The sequence below is a fragment of the Pectinophora gossypiella genome, chromosome 6 (assembly GCF_024362695.1).
Source record: "Pectinophora gossypiella chromosome 6, ilPecGoss1.1, whole genome shotgun sequence".
In the NCBI taxonomy this organism is placed as follows: Eukaryota; Metazoa; Arthropoda; class Insecta; order Lepidoptera; family Gelechiidae; genus Pectinophora; species Pectinophora gossypiella.
Genome location: NC_065409.1, coordinates 10,708,686 through 10,732,830, shown reverse-complemented (window position 1 = coordinate 10,732,830; position 24,145 = coordinate 10,708,686). Strand labels below are relative to the sequence as shown.

The following is a 24,145-nucleotide window of genomic DNA, read 5'->3' as shown; positions in this document are numbered from 1 at the left end:
CTGCGACCTCACAGTGAGAGCCAAGCGTTCTTCCGACTGGGCTACCATGACATTCCACTATATTTTACACAGTAAAACTGTATTGCAAAAATTTCAGCACTCAAAGTAATTTTCATAATTCCCTTTGTAGGAACGCAACATAGTAGAGGAAATATAAGCCGGGGACCTTCGGGTTCCTCTCACCTTTCTTCAAAGATCCCCTTATTATCGTAGCGACAAACTTGGTTACAGTCGTGTTCAAAGTGATCTCCCGCGATATATATACAGGACGGAGACGCCTTATTTGCAAGACACAATTACCTCTTATGATATCATCTACAATACCTCGTGTCAAGGCTTGGAGTACAGTCATGAGCAATATAATGTACCCACTTTAGGACTCTGTCGCAATAACATATTTGACATTTAGTGAGACTTACAGGTCAATTTGTCAAAAAAGTTAATGTGACATGGTACGAAAGTGTATACATATTAATGCTCGTGACCGTACGGTTACTTTTTGTGTGTTTTTAGCTGCGTCTTTGCTATGATATTCTCAAAAAAGTTCGTTGGATAGTTCTAATGCAATTATTCTTATCGTGTGGGTTCTGAGATGGAATACCAACCTCATCAAACCTGCTGTCAGGGTTATTACTGAGTCGCCAAAGGCCCCTGACATGGCTCATGTAATGACTACCTACTTACATCAGTAAGTAGTAACCGGGACCAACGGCTTAACGTGCGTTCCGAAGCACGGACCATCTTACTTTCGGACAATCAGGTGATCAGCCCGTAATGTCCTAACCAAACTAGGAATCACAAAGTGATTTTTGTGATATGTCCACATCGGGATTAACCCGATCGGATCGGATCGGGGGAACCCGGGCCTCCGGATCGTGAGCCCAACGCTCAACCACTGGACCACGGATGCCGTTTTAATGCAATAATTTAAAACAAATAGATACAAACATAGACACGTCAATGTCATAACTAACATAACAACTAATAATAATTTTCGTAGCAGCTACGCGTCGTAGCTATAGCTACAAAGTCATACTCCTTTGCTGTAAAGATTTATCCAAAATAAAATGTTATTTAACACTAAACTTTGAAGAATATTGTAATATATAATATTTTTTATTCCTATTTTATCTACTATTTGTTATCCTCACACAACAAGTTGGGATCATAACAATAGAAATAGGCACAAAAAAGTTCTTTTGATATAGATCCCAACTCAAGACATGTGCTTAGCAGCCAAATGGGAGGAAGACGAAAGGAATGTTCCTTGTGGCAACATTATACAAGACGCATAAAATCTATATGTATTATGTGCCATAATTGTATTACTTATCAATGAAAATTATGAGTCAATGCGGAACAAACTCACCATACTATAAAAATAACATCATACAATTAACAAACTTTCCTATCAAGTCTTCACGAGCCGCTGACCTTTATGGAATTTTGTGAAAGAAGCGTTTTGTGAAATTGACAAATAATTACTACCTATTAGCAGGCATTAAAATGCGACGCCATTGATACAAATTTTACGAAGAATGATTAATGATGCATGTCGAACAAAGGAAAACGTGCCTTAATAGCTGCGATATTTTTGATTTTTCATTGAATAGAAAAATGTTTTAAATATCAATTAGGTGTCAATAGAGTGAAAACATTTTTGAAAAACGCGAAGCACAATAACTTAGTTCATATTCGTTTAACAACTTTAGTTGATAATACTCGCAGACATAATTGTATGATAAACAATCTAATAATATTAATAATAGTTGTAGTAGTAATAATTATAATAGTTCAAATTCAAATTCAAAAATATCTTTATTCAGTAGGTAACATAGTTACACTTTGAATCGTCAATTTTACATAACGAACGTCTCATCCGCCTAAAACTACTGCAGCTTTTCATAACCTGTATAGCCGGGGAAAAGAAGCTGCAAGAAAAACCTCGGCACGGGGCCCTAGACGATCTTTAAAAAAATAAAAATAAACATAAAATATTGGTATACAATTGAGTAATTTAGCTGCCTAATATCAGTTCTCAGACAGTTAATCCCATGCATTCATATCTTCTAAATAATCACTAACTTTATAATAACCTTTTTTGTAAAGTTTTTGTTTAACTACTGTCTTAAAACAGTTGAAAGGCAAATTCTGAATGTCAATGGGAATCTTATTGTAAAAACGTATACATTGCCCCTTAAAAGATTTAGTAATCTTATGTAATCGACTGACTTTTGTAAATGTAGTTGGCTTCGGCCTCACGCACGCCTTCCAAAAGTCCGGGACTCCATAGGTCCGATATATGGATAATATGGTTATACGTAATTATTATTTCGTATGTCGTTACGAAATAATAATTATAACTTTGAAATACAATATTCTACTTACAATTTGGAATACTTTATTTAAAGTGTTCAATGTGATTTTACTTATAAATAAGTAATTTAAACTTTTACTTTAATGCTAAGTAAGTATATCCATTTAAAAACTACACTAAAAGCGAAGATGATGGCTTTAAGTGCTATTTATTATGTCGGTGTGCCGCGAAGCTAAAAATAAATTCCTAAGAGGAAGTAAGTATCACCGTTACCTTCGGGGAAATCGCTTGGAAATGAAAGAAAAACGGCGAGTCCGTGACCGTATTATAAAAATAAAGGAAAGCGTTAACTTATGATATCTTTTCTGTCAAAGGGTATCAGTATCACCATCAAAAGGGCAGGTAAGTTAGCAAGATAATATTTTTTCCAAGTAAGATTTACGTAGGCAGCTGATAAAGTTGAGAAAAATAGTGTGGGGTTAATGTCAACTGACTCCGGGACACATTACGAGCTTGGAGAGCAAGACCGCTGATTGATTGGGTAATTTAGCATGGTGACAGGCACATGACGCGCGCGCCGAACACCATCCATCACGAATAACGAGGCCCACTACATGACACGACGCACTGATTTCTTGTTCTCCAATTTGCTGTTGATTTGAAACGTTTGGCGTTTTCTTACCCTCTTCATTTGATACCCCATGATACCATGACACGAAAGCGCTCCGAGCTGTTAACTGAACAAAAAGGACGTAATATAATTTACTCCTCTTGGCTCCATTTACTTATCTACAGACGTGTGCAGGGTAATGACTTAATATTCGAAACGGTTCGGTACGTTTGTCAACTCGAGCAAGAAATGGAAGGAGTTCTGAAAGTTCAGTGGTTGTACGTGTTCTAGATATACCATTATATGTTTCCAGGAGGTACATTGCGTATGTTAGCTTTATGGAGGCTTGGCACGTACTGCTTCGAAGAAGCTGATCGCACGGCTTGCATATCTTTTGGCACTACTTATACTGCCCCGAGTTGGCCCATATAGGCGATGACGCTGAAAAGCAACAGTGTGCCAAGAAGTAAAATCCGCTACACGAAAGAAAACAAATTCGCTACAAATTTTGGAATGTTTCCGACGTTTCATTGTATTTTTTTCTCTACACAGTGATATTTCAATACAATTTTTCTCATGAACGCTCCAGATGATAAAGTACCGTCTTAAATGATTGATTGTGATGTACGATTCACTCTACCTCAGCACTCATAAAATAACAAATATCAGCGGATCATTCATTATGTCACGTGCAAAAGGTCGCATGCAAATGCCAAAGTGCAATCACATCTGAACTTTGGAAAGTTACATCTGCGGGAGATATTGCGTCGTAAACTCAGAGGGGAATACTTTGTTGTGTAATTAAACATAGCACAATGTTTGTGAATCCGGGGCATTGTTTTAGCGCGGAAGGTTGAAGTTTGAGAGCACAAAAGTCCAATTTGTCGGCGTAGCAACTATGTACCGCGAGAGTATATTGGTGATGGTATCGGCTCGCGATGCTCGTTCCGTTCAATCGGCATTAACATTCCGCGCTCAGAGTCTGCCTCGTAAAAGAGATTGCCGACGCGGATTGAATACGACTTGTTCTCTCTGCCACCCGAGAAACGATCCTGAAAACATTCCAAAACTCAAAGCATCGACTAAACGCCAATTGTATTGTACTTACGGATTTTCTGACGTGCGAGTATGAAGGGTGCGCGGAGAAAACAAATACTTACTTAACACTTTCAAGGACGTTCCGATTCCAAGGTGTCATACTACATATTATGAACCATCAATAACCAACGATGCCACCGCTTTACCGTGGAAGAAATTCTATCGCGCAGAAAAAAGTTCCCTCATTCTTACAATATGGGGTCCTTTAAGCGAAGCGTGAGGAAGCACCTAGTAGCCCGGTATGGTAGTCACAACTGATTCGAAACTGACTCATTGCGTTGCTTTTCAGTTGCTACTGCAATTAGGGCTTGTCTTTGTTTACCATCAAGCATCGTTGAGCCAACATACTTGGCTAATATAAAAAAAATCAGTGAAAGATGATGACGATGATAATTAAAGCACATAATAACGGGTTCTTACCGCGTTTAAATGGGGATATGAGACTCCCGATATTTCGACACTGTTGCAAGTGCCATGATCACGGGATGACTGATGAGATTGGAGTGGAGTAGGTAGATCCATAATTTTCTACGGGCAGACATATCTGTCTACCCTCTTTCGGGAGTCTCATATCCCCATTTAAACGCGGTAAGAACCCGTTATTATGTGCTTTAATTATGATAATAACCGCGTAAACTTAAAACAATGATGACGGTGATGTCGATGAGATGATGTGATGATGTCTCTGTCCTTGAAAGGGTTAAAAAAACCCAAAATGTCTTTTGCTTTCGTACGTGTTTGTTCGCGGCTCGGGCTTTAAACCACTGATATAAGTTTGATTCACGTTTGGATCATAGATAATTGATATCCCGAGGTTTCCAGGATTTGTGCTTGGTTAATGGTAATAGGCTCGCTCCCTATTACATGGGACTGCTGGTGAGGAGGGGGCGTATATACTAAACACCTCCTACCTACTCCTTCTGGGATAGAGGCGTGATGCTTTGTTATGTTATGTGTTTGTGTGATTGTATATAAATAGTATAGGGGCATATAGTGACGATGTAAAAGTAAGTAGAAGTTACTTATGAAGGAAAACGTCACAGAACGGAGACTTATCCACTGTAAGTACATTTTCTTTGAGTTTGCAATAACTTACAACCGTTTAATCTCTGCTGTTGATTACATTCTATTCATCGTCAATAATGTGCTTTACCCTTACAAATAAACAGCATTCACGTATTATAGACTACGAAGTAATTTTCATTTTGTTACAAGTCACGTTTTGTTATGAGAAAAATATAAGTTTTAAAACTAAACCCCGAAAAATTCACGCTCTTAAAAGTATGAAACAAGAAAATTGGTACAATTCTCTGAAATTCTTACGAATAAGTAATAATGTTTAGGATCACCTAGGATAGTACCTTAGGATCACCTAAACGTCATTATTCGGAAGAATTCAACCTATCAAGCCGGGGTCGTATGCCGTGGTACATATATACATACATGACGGTTAAACACATAACCCTCCTTTATGCCGCAGTCGGGTAAAAATATTGTGCGGTCGCGACTTTTTCCTTATTATATAAATAATAGGTATATTAATGTCCAAAGTTATCTTTTGTAGTCCATCTTTTGTTAATGGCTGAACTAGTAGTATTTTCATCGAGTATCAGACATAATAGTCGTAAATGTAATTTATTAATTTTTAAACCGCGTCTTCAAGCTATCAATCACAATGAAAGTAATCTTTCTTAAGGAAAATAGGTTTTCTTTGTGAAACGTTTCGATAGAAGTTAAATATGGGTATCTATCGTCGATGGATTCCGGGTGGCTATACGAAGAGGAAAAAAGTATATTGTCACGGGGTTACGGGCCAAAGGTCGTGTTGTCGGATTTTCACCCTTCTCTCTGAGGGCCATCTTGTGGATTAAACTTTATATAGGACTATAAAGATCTGTAGTCATTGATTGATTAACTTTCAGCGCGCGATGTCGTCCATATAGTTTTCGGATACCGCTTTATATATATCGTGGCCTGATCGTAGAATTGATCATTTCATGATGTGTTCGACCATTTCATGAAATGGTCATATGTCATGAAATAGCAAACTTAAGTTGACAATATCGTTGAAACGTGAACTTTTAATGTTATTTCAATCAACGTTCGGCCACATCATAACCTTTTTTTTTTACGAGGAGAAATCCATCATGGATACCCAGCCGCCCGGGGAAAGCGACTGGGTTATGTGAGACTCCTACTCACTAAAACTCCTCGGTGTTCCACTACCTTCGCCGATTGGCGGGTGTCCGGAGACGTTGGCACATTCTTCCGTGCACCCGTCAGCGCTGTCCGTATCAAACGCTCCCTGGGTTTCAGGATGGGAGGAGCAGCCCAACCTAAACTCCGTATCTATGTGGTCTGCTGGGAACACACAGCAGACCACATCCTCCCTGAGCCCGGCCACATCATAACCTAACCTAACCTAACGATCTGTATACGAAGTTAACATACAGACGGGCGGATGTTATATCGACATTGCCTTGGGATGAAAAAAGTATTAATTGAGCTATTATAGGCTGTATTTTGAAGTGCAGGGAGTATGTGGCTCGTGGTTCCATTAGCAATTGAGTTAGCTGATGAATACACATAATTCACTCAGTGCTGTTTATTACATAGAGTCGAGCGTCTATGTTTTTCTTGTCGACGGCCCGAGATGACGAATGATGAACCTTATTAGATTACTATTGTCCACCATATTCTAAAGGAATCTATCTTTGTCGGTTTTTACGACACGTCCGGGGATATAAGGAACTGAAAGCATTTTAACCACCACCTTTTTACCACCTTTTTGTATTCTATGTGTTCTTGCAAATAAATTGATTGATTGATTTGATTAACAGCCTTCTTGGTAACATGGTTGAGCGTTGGGAACCCAATCCGGAGGTCTCGGGTTCAAATCCCTGTGGGGACATATCACATGGTGATCTTTAGTTACTTTAGGACATTGTAGGCTGATCACCCGATTGTTCGAAAGTAAGATGATCCGTGCTTCGGGCTTGTGAAGAGTCGGTCCCGGCTGCTATTTACTTAAGTAAATATGTAGCCGTTGCATGAGTCATATTAGCCTTTGACGGTTTAATAATAATCCTGACATTATCGTGAATGACGTCAGTCGTTGATTTCACAACCCACAGAAGAAGAATGCATTTTCAGTTCAGAAGAAAAGTAAAAAGAAAATGGTGTTGAATTATGTATTTATTTTGTATACATATAGTGTGAGGCTTACGTCAGATTCAGCCCACGCTGTTTAATAAAAGCCTTTTTCAAGTTTTCTAACAATAATGCTATTCCGTCTGCCTCCTAGTGATTAACAACTTTATTATTATTCAGACAACGTCTGTTGTATATTAGTGAAAACTTTGTCTAAATCTGATTAATTGCTGTTACGTGGTCTGACTACAAACTGGTTCTACCTTTTTAGATCTTGTTTAAGATTAAACATTTGTGATGTTTAGAGCTCAATACACAAAAGGCGGATTTGAGAGGGGATTTTCGTAAAGTTTGAGTTTTTATGGACCGGTTCATTTATATAGAGAGTCACGACGCGGCGCTATTTAACACAAAGTATCCCTTTAAGCTCTGGAAGACTTCCGGTAACACCTTATGACACTGCGCACCTACGCGGTCTACACGTACCTAATCTGCTGATGTTTAACACGCGAATATTACTTGCGCCATAGATTACATACAAGTTAATGTGACATTAGAACAGAAATGCTTCACCATAACCGATTCACCGGAAAATGGTGACGTAATCGCTTAATCGCTTGTGGTAGCTTTTCATTGGCATTTGTTTGTATTTATAAGTATTCATTTTGTAAAAAGGCTGTAAGCTACCCAAATAAAATAAAATAAAATAAATAAATAAAATAATAGCTGACTTTAAAAAGCTATAAATTACACATTACAAAGTATATTTAGTATTTACTAGTTAAATAATTCTGAGTAAATTACCTTATTATTTTTAACTACGACGTGAAGATCCTCTCAGTTAAAGGACTGTAAATATTATAGTAGTCCGTTCTTCTACAGGGCAAGACGATGTGGCCAGAGTTATTAAGCCGCCAACATTCTTCAATTTTTCATAGATACATATATCGTCACTGGAAAAGCAAAATTACGTAAGCGCCAAAATAGGTATTTTGGGTTTTTTATATATTCGGAATCAGCGTTTCATTCTGCGTCGATCTGTCTGGGTAGCATTGCGATACGAGCACTTTTTTGGCGCTTACGTAAATTTAAAAATAGTTGACTTTTTTCAATTCCAGTTTCTTAAACGACAAGATTTTGGTGTTTTTTTCGTGACTGGTGTATAAGTAATATTGTGTTCCTATATAATAACTACATATTAACTTTAAGTAAATTTGGCATTCTATAGTTTGAAAAGTATCATTTTATTAGTAATTTTGAACTACTGAAAATAAAAAATAGATTTATAAGTCATTTTTATTTACAGCTTTTAAAATAAGTAAGGCGTATCAGAAAAAAATGTCTTAGCATGTTTATGCAGTGAATGGCGAATAAGTAATTTTGACTTACGGTATTTAGAATTAGTAAGGCGTGTACGTAAATTTGACTTCGCATTTTTATGCTGTTATTAAGCAAGTTTGTGGGCTGGCAGTAAGTTTCCCAGGAAGTTATTTTTTAACAATAGATCTAAAAGTAAAACTATTTTAGAATTGATTTTATAATTTATTAGCGACCCACCCGGCTTTGCTCGAGTGCAATGCTGAGGAAAAATGAAATTATTTACGACATCACATTAAAATCCTCAAAAATAACAGTATTTCTACACTATTTATTGGATGTTATTATACATACCTATAAACTTTCCTCTTGAATCACTCTATCTATTAAAGAAAATTGCATCAAAATCCGTTGCGCAATTTTAAAGATTTAAGCGTACATAGGGATATAGGGACAGAAAAAGCGACTTTTTATTATACTTTTTAAGTTCTGTCATTTGCATATTTAGCGCCAATTTTGAATTGAGAACTCAAAATTCAAATTTGTTGGAATTTCGAATATCAAAACAATTGAAAGCATTAGGATTAATGCAATTGCTTAGTCACAGCGTTGGTTTGAATCTGTCAGGTCACGTCCGAAAATGAATCTCTATTCTCGGTATGTCACATGACGATTTTTGAGGATTAGTTGTCTTTATTAGGCATTTCAGGGACAACCATTTAAACGATATTGCATGACGCACTTGGTGTGAGGAAACTAGTTTGCCGTTACATCCCGCATTTTCTGACGATCATAAGGTAGCCCGCGTCAGATGGTGTAAGAAAACTCTTCAGAGGTTCAACCGAGGAGAGTCAAATCACGTGTACCACATCATCAGTGGTGACGAATCTTGGATTTATGCTATTATCCTGATTCCAAACAACAATCCACAGTTTGGGTCTTCCAAAACGATTCAAAGCCGACTAAAGTTGTTCGCTCTCGAAGCACTTCAAAGAAGATGGTGGCTACCTTCGTGGAGAAAATCGGTCATGTTGCGACAATTGCACTTGAAGATCGTTGGACGGTTAATGCGGATTGGTATACCTCAATTTGTTTACCACAAGACATCGCCGAACTTCGAAAATCTAACCCAAAGCGACGCATGATGATGCGCAGGGGTGCAGGATGCTGCACCATGACAACGCAAGCTCACACACCGATCGTCAAACGATTATTTGAAGCAGGAAAACGTAAAAATTCTTGACCATCCTCCATACAGTCCTGACCTAAGCTCCAATGATTTCTTTACATTTCATAAAATTAAAAAAGAAACTCTTCGCGGTCAAAGGTTCCAGTGCGGTGAAGAAGCGGCCAACGCTTTCAAGTCAGCCATTTTGAACACCTCTACTTTGGAGTGGAATAAATGTTAAATAATACCTGGTTCGAGCGAATGGAAAAGTGTATTAAACTTCGTGGTAAATACTTTGAAAAACAATAAGGGGAATTATTGAGGAATTAAAAAAATATTGAGGAATTAAAAAGACTTGACCCTTCCAGAGACTTGACTTGACTTAGAGGCACGTATGCTTGTCCTAATTCAAACAATTTTGAGCCCAAATATACTACTGCATGGTCGACTGTGCTGCCCTGCATATGTTATGTTATTGGGCTCTGTTTTCCGCATTTAGACTCTAAGGTGGCCCATTATGCGTGTAATTGTTGACTACGTAAGCCAACCTATCTCCTTCCAGAAGCTCAGAAGCCTCCTGGGGATTTCACAGGTTTCGCGGAGCGACCCCATTCCTTTGAGGATTTTTACCCGTTGTGCTGACAATCCCGTGCATTCCAGGATTACATGGGGGGGCAGTTTCTTCTGCGTCCAGACAGCCTCTGCTAAGTGGGCTGTCCGTTATCCCTAAGTTAAATAGGTGCTTGTTGAGTGGGCAGTGACCCGTTATACTGCCCACTACTATTCGGAGGTCATTGCGGTTTAAGCGAAGCAGTCGGCGAGTGAATTGGATATCATAGGCATGATATCCTTCGACTGTCTGCATGTGGGCAGCTGTGCCCATCTGTCGTTGTGTAGTTGCTGGGTAGCCACGAGCGTAACTGACTGAAAGGTATCGGCAGGATTGGTTCGGGTCCATATACCCTGGTGTCTGATCCTCTCCTTGCCAGTTCGTCGGCGGCATCATTACCCAGCGATCCACTGTGCTGCCCTGCATATTATGAACGGTGGATGCCAATGACAAAATTAAGGGCAACATCCTTCTTTCAGTCATTTTGTAATATCATCCATCTTGGATTTGAAATTTTGACATAATGACAGTATTCTACTAGTGTAGTCCTATCATTTGATACCCATATTGAGGGGGTTGTGGAAAAATATGTAAGTACCTAGTCCGCTATTTTGGAACGGCGGCTATCTTGGATTTTAAATTTTGACATAATCACAGTATTCTACTTGTGTAGCTATTTCATTTGATACCCATATTGAGGGGGTTTGGAAAAATATGTAATCCCCCATTATGTACCGGCTGCCATCTTAGATTTATAATGTTATTGATTTTATTATATTGTACTGACATCGGAATTAAAGGTGTGTACCAAATTTCAGATCAATCTGACAACAGGAAGGTACTTAAATTGCAATTTCTAATTTTGATACAAATAAATACCGTACGGGTTTAGCTAAATAAAACCGTTTAACCCTTTCACGGACAGAGACCATGGGTCATTGGTGGTTCATAATAAGTAGTATGACACCTTGGAATCAGAACGTCGGTATACGTTCTGTCTTTGAAAGTGTTAAAAAGAAACTTTTACAAACAGATAACGGGTTGTACGCTATTATTTATATTTTATGAAACTTTATTTCTGGCACTTCAGTATTTTAATAGCTATTTTTATAAATCAATTGAAGTAATAAGTAATTTAAGGAGGTATTAAGAATAATTATTTGTCTCTTACGTCTTTTTACCCATGTAAGATATTACAAAAACTTACTTTAAAGAATCTTTGGTGAACTGACATAATCAATCGATCACTTTTTACGCAATTTTTACATAATGAAAGCAGATGTGTAAAAGTCGTTACAGTAACTTTTACTCCGCTAACATTACAGTATTATTATATTTAAAGAAATATTGTCGTTCTCGTATGCATTGTCGTAAGAGCTGTAAGTAATTTTGCTTCCAAATAATATTTTAACCAGATGGCGGTTAAGTAAATTTGCTTTACTGTAAACTGAAGTCATTTTTACGTAAGCGCCACTATATCCTAAAATAGCAATCCAACTGTTATGATATGTATTGCTGGACATAGACAATTAAAAAACAATGTAACCTTACTTTGACATCATCTAAATTGGATAATTGGGTAAAAAGTTATGATAAAAAAACGAAAAAATGGAACTTTAAACGGCTTTTTCTCGAAATGGCCTTTTAGCGCTTACGTAATTTTGCCTTTCCAGTGACGATATGTAAATATAAATTCCTTAAGAAATATGATATTGAAATTGATATTGACTTCGGTATAAAGAGAAAAATGAAGAGATAAATAAAAAATCTAATTTATAAAATCAAGGAGGTACTGTTTCTGAGTGGATATGTAGGTTTATGTAAATAAGTCATACAGAGGAGGCGTCAGAAGGTAATCTTAAATTTGAGAGATGTTGAGTGTCAATATTGCTTTTGCGTTCTACCTCGCACTCTCCGTGTGTTTGCTTTTCTACACCAGCAATCCGTGGTATGGCAAACGCGACGCTACTAACAACAGACACCTCGACTAAGAGATATAAGTAAGATATTTCTGAATCAGAATCGTTTGAGACCCCCACGACGAACTATTACAATTGATCCAGAACGATATAAAATATCAAGAAACCCATAATAGTGGATTGCGTTGTGCACTGTAATTGTTCGCAAAAAACGTTGAATTGGCGCCGCGGTGACGCGACGTCGCGCTAGTGTGGGGGGGTCTCTTTAATCAACGTAATTATCATGGATAAACTTGTTAAAAGTAAATTTAACATTTTTGAATCTACGTCATTTCACAAGGTGTTATGACTGAGGAGAAGAAATGACAAGAAACTGCAACAGTTACACATTTTTAAATTAGGGGTACATTACAAGTTATTTAATAACTAGCAAACTAACATTAAAATTGTTGTGACGGCGTGTCGAAGTTTTCGTTTTATATCGCGTCTTGTCTGGTACACTACGATCTTACAGGATGTGTCGTATCTTATACACTTTTATTTATATACGCTGATATTAATTTTTCATATATGTAATGTTACACTTATATATTATATGGTTAGGTTCAGCCATCCATCAAGTAGGTAATGTGTTCGTGCAGTATCGCTGTCTTATTCCGTCATGCTATCAAGTTTGCGTGAAGATAATAATTCTATACTTAATATACGTTAAAAACCTCGGCATAATCTTAAAAGGTCAAGGGCAGGGGAGTATAGCAAGGTCAAGAACACTCATACGCAGTGAACAATGTGAACATGTATAGTGAACCTTGTGTATTGGACGAAAGAAAATGTAAGCTCACGATGTGTGGCGCGAACAGCTCGTGTAATTACAACGTTCCAGCCCTCATTGTGTCACTCCTTTTTTCTTTTTGGCACTAAATGCCTTACTATCGTGGTGAAAGGATTTTCCAATTTATTTCGTATGTAACGGATGTAGTTGTAGGTATACCAGCGGTTACGTATATATCACTAGATACCTAAGGGTTGCAGAAGAGTCCTCTTTTTATTCGAAAATTAAATACTGCTCCGATCTGAAGACCGTAAATATATACTTTGAGTTTTCCGCTACATGCAAAACCTATTCAACCATTCTTGTTTAATCCTTTCGTATGGTTTAATACGTCCTTATTGAGTCAAACACTCTATCCACTAGAAACTAGTAACTAGATCGTGGTCTAGTGACTAGACCACGATGATTGTTATCATTTTTTATTAATTTGCGTAAAACCGCTTACGAGTAAGTAGGTTATATATTATATACTAGTATAATTATTTTCACACTAATTTCGGATTAGTCTTGTTCGGGCTGATTAGAATAAGCCACGGTATAGTTGGCCACCGCTAGAAACTGTCTACGTTCGCAATTTATCTCATAAAACAAGAAATTTACGCAACCGAATTACTCTGTTTCAATATAAGGCATCAAAGGTTTGTTTATACGAAGGTGCGGTAGTTCACTGCCTCAAGACAGACGTGGTCAAATTACCTGATTTGTAATTCAAACGAGGTAAAATTCGTGGGTCTAACCACTAACCGTCCTGCATTATGTGTGTTATTTTTCCGGACACATCCTTCATATATTACGGAGGGACGTGTAACATATGGTACTAGAAGGTTCTTTTAAAGTTAAGCTTGTTTTTAATATTCTGCATAACACGTGTATGAGATAAAATAAGCAGGTGTTACGGTTTAAGAAATTTATTTCTCCAAAAGAATACAATTCACTTGACTAGAGAAATACAATACTTACACCTTTAATTAAAATTATTTTAGTGAGTAACGGATGGACGCGTAAAAACTATTAGTGGTAATTAATTATTAAGTTTACAATAACTCAGAAAATCACTATGAGACAAACAAAATGCACTAAAATAAACCCAACATTCTAGTATTTTATAATAAAGTTAACAATTTCTAATGTCAGTAGTTCCTAAACTAGCCGGTTACTATAACTTATCTATCTACAAAACGCGAAATTATTACTATGGAAATTGTATGCAAAAGCACATTGTGACGTCATGGAAAAAAATTAGAAAAAAGAAAATGTTTCTCGTTAGGTTTAGACACGTATTTATTTAGTAATGAGAATTAGATAATTTAAGTTTGACCTAGGGCATTACTCAAGGCGCCATTATTATTTTTATGCAAAATATTTTGCATTAGTATATAGAAAAGGAATGTTTTGTTTACTCCGAAAGGGAATTGTGGGCGTGAATGCAATGCATATTTCTGAAATGAATTGATATCTTTCTAAGGCGATTCTCAAACGACATGCTGTTCCGACGCGGTTTGCGGTGAAGCGGTTTCTAGCTCGCAGACTTGTATGTAAGCCGTCAAGTCCTATTCAGACAAACGCTTGTGCGCCGGGACGAGTTGTGCTCTGGCCTCGTCTGCCCCTCCGTGCGAAATACCGCGCGGTGGGGTGGTGTTTGGCACCCCATGAACCGCAGTTCACACCGCAGTTTTACCACGCAGATCACAGTGAGCTACGATATGTATGCTATGTGCGTAATACTTATCGGAAACCATCCGCGCGTCTTGGCGGCAAACCGCGCGGATAAGCCTCGCCGCGCGGCTCACGAAATACGCTTTATTTTACTAAGTCAGGACGCTTGCAGACACACGGTCGACGACGTCTGGCGCTGGTCTGTAAACCCACTAAACTGGTTCAGAACTTTCTGAGTTTAAGTTAACATTTCCGAAATATAGCCCAACCCACAATGTACACGTTCAATTAATCCGATGACTTCAAAGCGGCTTCAAAGCTCCTCAAATATGAATACTGGTTTCATCCGGGTCCTAATAAAGTATTGTGTTTCATAAACTAATAATGAAGACAGGAAATTAATTCGCTTCTTTAGGCGGCAAAATATTTGTGTTCCGTTCATTTTTCGACTGTGCAAATTATTTTTTAATAACACTCGCCTTATATAAATTTAATATAACGTTACTTATTTATTTTTCCGTTGAAAGAAAACATGGTATTTTTTTTCGGAATTTCTTTGTTGTGCGATAATTTATGAAAATATTTTATAATTTGTCTGCTAGGGAAAAACGACATCTTTTGTTTTAGAAAAGTGTCAGGGATATTATTATTGAGCCGCCAAAGTCCCCTGACATGTCTCGCAGATTACATTTAGTTTTTTTTTATATCAGGGACACTTCAGAATAATCTGTATAAGTACTTTTTTTAAATTAACAGAGAGAGAGAGAGAGAGTTTTTTAGACCTTTTGGCACTAACTAACTAACTATATAGGCAAGCGGTTTACTAAAAAAATAATATCCTAAAGAAAAAAATTATATCGATGGCGCAGTACAACGTTACCGTCGTTTAACTTTCTCATGGATAACAGACATATGCATCTTTTAGGTATCTTTGTTTTTGGTTATACACTTTAATTACACCCAGGCTCAATACAACTTCCAGCCATTATTATTCTGATCAAAATAAAGAGAAGTAATATAGGTAGCAACAAAATTCTATATATAAGCTGATCCCAGTATCAATCACTTATTATTTTTATATATGCATCTGCCATTACATTATATTTTTAAATAATTATCTGAGCAATGAGTATAGCGTACTCTAGCCACTCGCCGTAAAGGGACTCGACGTAGCGGGAATCGCCGTTCCAGGAGTCGCTGTCAACGCCATAATTCATATCATCATCAGCCCATTAACGTCCCCACTGCTGGGGCACGGGCCTTCCCTATGGATGGATAGGGAGATCGGGCCTTAAACGACCACGCGGGCCCAGTGCGGATTGGTGGTTCTTAACGACTGCTAATGCAGCCGGGACCAACGGCTTAACGTGCCTTCCGAAGCACGGAGGAGCTCGAGATGAAAACTTTTTTTTTGTGGTCACCCATCCTATAACCGGCCTTTGCGAAAGTTGCTTAACTTCAACAATCGCAAACCGAGCGCGTTTACCGCTGCGCCACCGAGCTCCTCCATAATTCATATATTTTTTGGAAAACGTGGCCTGGAAAATTCCTCCTTAGGTATTCTGGTTCTGTGGAGTTTGGTTTGACTACATGCCTTCAGTTGTTTTAGTAACATATACATGGGCATTACTGAATAGCTCTTTAAATGGAACTGCCAAGATATTGCAGCGGTAAAGAGATGTTTGCTGACGCAGGAGTATCCGACTTCTTCGCTATCCTCAGATCTCGCTGTGCTTCCTTTAGGAACAGAATATGTAGCAGTTCGGACTCTATCAAGTGGATTTTTCCGTCGCAAAATTTCATGATTTTTTTTATATTTTCTATTGTGTGGCGATGGAAAATTCCACTTGATATTAACTCAGAGTAATGAACTGATCATCCCCCTCAGTATTCGTTACGATGTCACTTGTACCCCGTACAAGTACATACAGGTAGCTATAGGAGTATGTATGGGTGTTAACGACATCGTAACGAATACTGAGGGGGATGATATCAAGTGCCATTTCCTGTTGGAAAATTCATACTTTTACGACGAATCATGGTCTTCCCTCAAAGTTTTCGTTACGATGTCCCTGTATACCTAAATATGAAAGAAAATAATCTTATTAGGTACTCGTATTATTTCGTTGTGTAACATCATCGTCAGGTCTATTCATTTGCGATGGCCGATACAATTAGTGTGCGTTGATCCACTCGTTTGATCCAATTACAATATAGATCACGTATGCTGAGTCATCTTAATCAGTTTATTCCGTAAAGGCCGTGTTTTTCGAGTCAGGTTCATAGACAAGACAACACCCGGAAAGGGACATCTTTAGTTCTGTGTGGCTGTGTTTGGTAAACCTTTTTATGTGATTGCTTTCAAATTGGAACACCTCGATATAGACGCAATTGCGTAGTTTCCAAAGTCAAAGATAAATTATGAAGTAAAGTTAAACTTACTAAACAAAGACAGATCTAAAGGTGTCAACGTTTTCTTTTTTCTATTTAACTGATTTATGAATTGTACTTACTTAATAAAGAAAAATGTTTTCTAAAACGTCAGAGGTTGCTTTTTAAACAAACTCAACTGTAATTTAGAATAGAATAGAATAGAATAGAATAGAAATTGTTTATTATAAAAGGACGCCACATACAAAGACAAGACAATAACATCACTTAAAAAAAAAAAAAAAAGAAAATCACAAAACAATTACAAAAAGCATAGGAGGATGTTAGTTACAATGATCATAAGGTGGTGGTGGACGTCCTGAGATAAAAGGGCCTCACTCAGCACAAGTCGCGGCGTGAACCACGACGCTGGTATTATGTGGACCCTGTTGGGTGAGGCACGAATGTCGCGTTTCATAAATATGCGTTAATATTCGTAAATAGATTAAATATTACCAAATTACTTAAAATAGAAATTATATGTAAGTACATAATATATATATACACACACATATACACATACATACATACATTATCACAAAAACGTATATATAAATACTTAATGTTAGTATTATAAATAGTAATTAATGCAGGTATAAACTAGAATGCATAGAACATAATAAGTAGGATTATAATATATTATGTAAGTATGTGTATTGTGCAGTCTGTTTGTGTTAATATCTATCGCGCGCGCAGCACCCCGAGTCAGCTCGGTCGGCAAAGTACTTCAATTTCTGCCAGTATAATACTTATGGAAATGATATTTTTCCCATTCGACCGTCGCGCCTCCGAACAGGCACGACGCATTCCAAGGAAAAAGAAACGAAATTATTAAAAATTGTAATAAAATTGCACATTAAATCAAATAATAGTGAATAGTAGTAACACAAAAATACATAATTTAAATAGGAAGCAACAAATTTCGTCAAATGCTGAACACCATCCACAAATATTTATACAAAACGAAAAACGAAAAAGTGCAACGAGTATAAGCCACGAGCCGTCATCGCATTCAAGGTTAAATTTAAAACCCGGAATAAACCTTCCATGAGGTAAGCGTTTTCTTCGTAAAATACCCACAACATTACCTAACTTGTATTGATATAAGTACCTACCTAATTATTTTTTTTTGTTGATTGAGGGACAGTTTAAAGAAGCCTATGTGTGCAATTATTTTCCAGACCATGCAAAAGGAAAGCAATAATTATTATTATGACAATGGTTGCGGTGCCGCATCCAGCCCGCTGGGAGGACTCCGCCGCGCTATCGTGTTGAAACCAATGAGGTAAACAAACTTTATTGGTATTTGATGGGTATTTATTAGTTTAGTTTAGTAGTTGCATATCTAGAAGATAGCATTTGTACCTTGATTTAAAGCTGTGAATTGTTTTCAGACTACGAAACGGCGGCGGCAAATCGTTCCAGCACTTGGATGCGGCGAACCTGAAACTGCCACGAAAAGCGGTGGTGCGGTGACGAGGTACTGCGAGTGAGTAGTACGACGCACGGGTCCTGGCAGCAGTCACGTCGCGGGCCCAAACTAGTTTGTCCGCAAGATATGGCGGTAACTTAAATTTAACTACTCCGAACATCAGCGTTGCAAAATGATACTGTCTGCGATATTTCATTTTTAAGATTTTAGCCTTGTTTATGTAAGGTGTAACGTGTGTGCGGGGAGGAATTTTGAAGCAGAATCTAGCGCAAGCATTCTGTACTCTTTGAACCAGTTTTTCTGAGCGCACCAGCAGCCGAGGCCCATACACAGCGTCCATATAATTTAACTTAGATAAAACTAAAGAGTCGCATAGTTTAATTCGAATGGGAGTGCTTAAATATTCTCGAATTTGGTACATTACTTTTAATCTATAAAAACAGTTGCTAGCAGTGTTCGTAATGTGCTTTTCAAAAAGTAACTCCTCGTCCATTAGCAACCCTAGGTTTCGCGATTCAGACACTCGCTGTACCACCTCGCCTCGAATACTAATGTTCAACCCTTGACGCGTAATACTCTCTATCTGTTGTCTAGAACCCAAGACCATATACTTCGTTTTATTTCCGTTAAGCATTAGGGTGTTCGCTTCTGCCCAAGCTGCTACACGTTCCAAGTCCTCTTCTAGTCGCTTTACTGCCAGACGGGTATCACATGGCTTACACGAAGTATAAACCTGTATATCGTCGGCGTAAACGTGAAATTTGCAATTTTTTATTTCTTTCATCACATCGGCGCTGTAGATGATGAACAGAAGAGGACCCAATATTGACCCTTGAGGAACTCCCCTACTAACGGTTTTAGTGACAGACCTAACTGAGGAACCGTCCTCGTTGCATAGTTCAACAAACTGCGCTCGATGTTCAAAATAGCTGCTAAACCAGTTTATGCTATCCACGCTAAATCCGTAGTAATGTAACTTTGATAGTAGTATTGGCACATTTATACAATCAAAAGCTCTGGAGAAGTCTAGTAATGCTAATAAAGTCCCTTGGCCATCGTCACGCGCAGCCAGTATGTCATCAACAACCTGCAGCAAGGCAGTTGTGGTGCTGTACCCCTTCCTGAAACCTGATTGCACGCCCGGTAGTATGTCATTGTTTTCTAAGAATGTTATAAGCTGTGAGGCAACAGCTTTTTCTAATATTTTGGATATACAGGGTAGGATGCTAATCGGGCGCAAGTCTTTCAGTTCGGTAGCATTTGAAGTTTTTGGTATTGGCCTAACCAATGCTTTCTGCCACATAGCTGGATAAGTATTTGTACGAATGGAGCAATTGATTATATCAGTAATTATAGGCAGGGTTTCAGGCAGGACAAGCAGAAGCATGTCAAGCGAAATACCATCAACTCCGACAGCTTTTGTTTTAATGGTGCGGACTATCTTCATAATATCACTTTCTGAGACCCTGCTTAAAGTAAATGTGTTGGATATACACCGATGACATTCAAAGAAAGTTAACTGTGAGATCTTGATATTTATGTTGCCGGGAACATTTAAAAAATAATTATTTATCTCGTCTGGGTCTTTAAAAACATTTGCCGGAAATTCTGGTCTATTTTTTATTCTAACATTTTTTTTAATATGCTTCCACAGAGTGCGCGAGTCATTCTCTGTGGAGTTGATATAATATTCAAAGTATGACTGCTTTTCCCTATACAATGCCTCACTCACTACCTTTTTTAAATCTTTATAGAAAGTTTTATGACTATCCTGTTTACTAAGTCGTGCTCTAGTATGTGCCTCGTCTCGCTTTTTCATCATTTGCCGTATGTTGTACGTTATCCATGGGTATTGTTCGTACCTAATAGCCTTAGTTTTGAGAGGTGCGTGGACATCGAACAAAGACAAAACCGTATCAACGTATATAGTAACCATATCGTTTACACTGGACAGTGAGCTAATATAGCTCCAATTTAAAGATGACAGGTCCCTATTAAACATTTCTAAATCAATATCTTTTAAATATCTTCGCGTAACTCGAACGGGCGACGGTTTGTATTTGGGAATATTTATTAGACATGTAATGAATGCATGTTTTCCTAGGTCAGGGGCATGGTCAACACCAACAGAGCTCCCCTTTACATCCGTGCAGACTACGTCGATTAGTGTCTCACTGTGGCCTGTGAAATGTGTTGGTTCAGTAACAAGTTGTTCCAAATTAAAACACGCAAGAAAATTATTAAATTTCTTAACACTGCCGTCGCGATCAACGACGTCCAGCATATCAATGTTAAAGTCGCCAAGGAGTGTAGTGTGGTCAGCCCACGAAAACGCAGACATAGACTCGGATAGGGCCTCCAAGAATAGGTCTACTGTCACCCACTGCGGGCGGTACGCGGTGCCTATAACGATTTTTTTGGTGTTAAGTGTAACAGTGAGCCACATCTGTTCAACACACCCAGACGGTGGGTGTGGCAGCACCCGGGCAGAGAGGCCGCGGCGGGTGTAGAAGCCGACGCCGCCACCGCGCTTACGTTTGCCCGGCGGCCGCGGCTCGTGCCGCAGCCGGTAGCCCGGCACGGCGGGGGCGCGCCCCTCATGCCCCTCCTTCAACCACGTCTCGTTAATTGCCATTATATCCACGTTGTGCCGATTCATGGCCACTAAGAATTCGTCCTGCCCCGTTCCCAAAGAGCCTGCGTTAAATAAACCAACCTTTAATTTTCGTGTTAAAATCATTTTAGATATATTATAATAACAATATGCGAAAACTTATAAATAAATCTCATGAAAAGTGCGAAAAGAGTTGATTTTATCAATATATTTGTTGTGCAGTTTACATGTAGTGTTGTTGTGTTGTGTACATTTTGAGTGAATACAATAAACGATATTATACATATACGATATGATAATGACGAATAGATAACAATACTTTTTCCTTCAATCTGCGCGAACGTCCCCACCTGACGACATGAGTCATAACGACGTTGTACAATAAAAACACAGACAGATGACAAGAAAGATCGCGTAACATACACACAAACAAAGAATATTATGCGGTATAATAAATTGATTATAATAGTGGTATTAATAGCAATAATAATAACGCTAGTGTGCTGCTTGGGGTTTATATTAAACTGAGACGAGTACTTTGCTCTCGACAGCCGCGGGAGCGGGACGAACCCGTGCCGGCCCAAAAACACTGTCGAGATCCTTTTCGGACCTGATTCGGTTTACCGGATCCCCTTGGTCTCGACGGGTGAAAATTCTACCGTCACGCGTCCACACAAATCGCCAATTTAAGCCGCTGGCCAATTTTCGAGCTCGGCCAAACAGCGATCGGTTACGCTTTGTGAGGCGCTCGTTAACGTAAAACCGTCGAAACTCGCCGCGCAGTCCCATCCCCTCAGTGGTGACGGTGCGGCGTACGCGCGCGGCACGTAGCAGCTGGTCGCGCGCGGTGCGGCGGGCGAGGCGCACGGCGATGTTGCGCGGGCGAGGGGCGCCCTCACTCCCCGCATGCAGGCCTCCTACTCGCACACAGCTAACTATGTCGCGCTCGTCGACCGCCACACCCAGCTTCACGGCGCACGCTGTTACGAGGTGGACGACGTTTTCACCGCTTTCCTCCGGGATTCCAGAGATCTCGACATCATTCAGTAGCAACTCCTGGTCACGATCATCGAGATCCTGTTTTAATTGGGCGACTGTTGTCTCGAGCATGCTAACGACGCTTCCGTGGTCATCATTTGCGCCGCTGCTTGCACGCCGCTCCATCTCGTCCACCCTCGCCTCAAGTTTGTTGAGGCGCGCGTCGCAGGAGGACACCAGGGCGCGCAGGTCGAGCATCTCCTGCCGGAACGCGCGGAACTCCTCTCGGGTTTGTCTCATTTCCTCTCGGAACTGTCGCAGTTCGACGGACAGGTCAGTTTGCGACTCACGATACTCCGCGGTAACGTCGAGGGCCGTGTTGTTGAGCGGTGCGGTGCCAGCAGCAACACCCAGCTCGATGCTGGCCTGTCTGGTGGCAAATGACTCCGACATCGAGTCATCCAGCACATACGCGGCACTCATTCCTCGCAAAGGCGTGCCGTTTTCGTTGTTCCTTGGCAGCGCAGCCTTGCATTTCGGACATAGCCACGAACTATGTATTTGGGCGTCCCTCGGGATATTTACGCACGCCCTATGGTTTGCCTCTTTGCAATTGGGGCAAATAACACCTTCCATGACAGACATATATTTACAACACGCGTTACACTTTGCAGGCATTGTGATTTACCGATCGATGTTCTGTTAGGTATTAAGTTCCTTAGGTTGTATTTTTGTGTATTTGTATTATAAAATTTGGCCGAGAAGTTTTATGTTATTATAATTATTATAAATATGTATAACTGGTCAATCGGCTTTTATTTATTACACAAATCACTCAACACCAATGTGTAATGTGGGTACTTTTCACTTCACCGCTTGAGGGATATTTTTATTTTAGTTATATCTCAATAATGCTCGCACTTTACCGGTAGCCTACAATGTATGTTGCACAATATAATCCGTTTTATAGTTTTTAATAAGTATTTCACTCTTGTAACCGACTTATGTATTTTTAATCGACGCAGTGAGTTGGCGTTCCGTATGTCAACACAACGTTCGTGACGTCACACTCCTAATTAATTTTGTGTTTTGACGTTAAGTTAAAAGTAACTGATTTGACTAGTTGGAAACTACCCTATTTGGAAATACAACCAATTCATCCTCCAAATATTTACCAATCAACCGTGGTATTTTATACTCTTACATTTAAGACTGATAATGCAAGCGATAAAATATTTTTTGGCCAACAACAATGATAATGGATGTGGCAATGGCAATGATGGTGGATGGTTTCTTTACAACGTGGCCTCTATGTACTAACTTTTATACAACTTTTGTGATCAAAGCTTTTGTTTTAGTTCTGGGTGTTTTCTTATTGTCAATAAAGAAAACAGTTTTGATAAGTTTCATGAAAGGTAACTTGGGGGATTTCGTTGAACAAAAATAATAAAACGGAACAAAACAATGGCCATACCCAACAATAAGCCAGGAGGCCGTTGGGAGCAAAAAGGGAAGGTTGTAAAACCTAAGGATTTGTCGTACACGACCTCGTTATAAAAGCTAGTAATAACATAGTAGTTTCATAGTAACATAGTGTAATTTACGAGTAAGTATCTATGGTATAATACCTAGTTGCTGCAGTGTAAATAGCGGGATCATTGAGCCATAAATCATGATTAGAAAGATTACTTTCACTGGATCAAATAACTTCGATAAAAACGCTATGGCACCACATTTTAGTTGGCGTGTATTTGATATGATATTTTAGTAATTTATTTTGGAACGAAAGCAATTGAGTTAGTATGAGAGTGCATTATCGTTCCAAAGGTGACTTTGAGACGCCAGGTGTGGAATATTGAACTGAAAATCAATGAAAACCTCATTATAACCTTAACGGTGCGTTAAAACAGGCCAAACAGATAGTGGGTGAGTTATATTTATTGGCTGTTTGGACATAAATTATACTCTTGACTTAGGATTTGCATGAATAATTAATAATGTTTTGTTTACAAAT

At 38.8% G+C, this 24,145-nt stretch overlaps 1 long non-coding RNA gene across 1 annotated transcript; it reads left to right on the top strand.

Moving 5' to 3' along the window:
* The first annotated feature begins 17,354 nt into the window (after nucleotides 1-17,354).
* LOC126367576 (uncharacterized) lies at nucleotides 17,355-22,912 on the top strand. The gene is made up of 3 exons (XR_007566502.1): nucleotides 17,355-18,159; nucleotides 18,289-18,392; nucleotides 18,502-22,912. It is a non-coding gene; the product is annotated as an uncharacterized LOC126367576 (long non-coding RNA).
* Nucleotides 22,913-24,145: the final 1,233 nt, after the last annotated feature.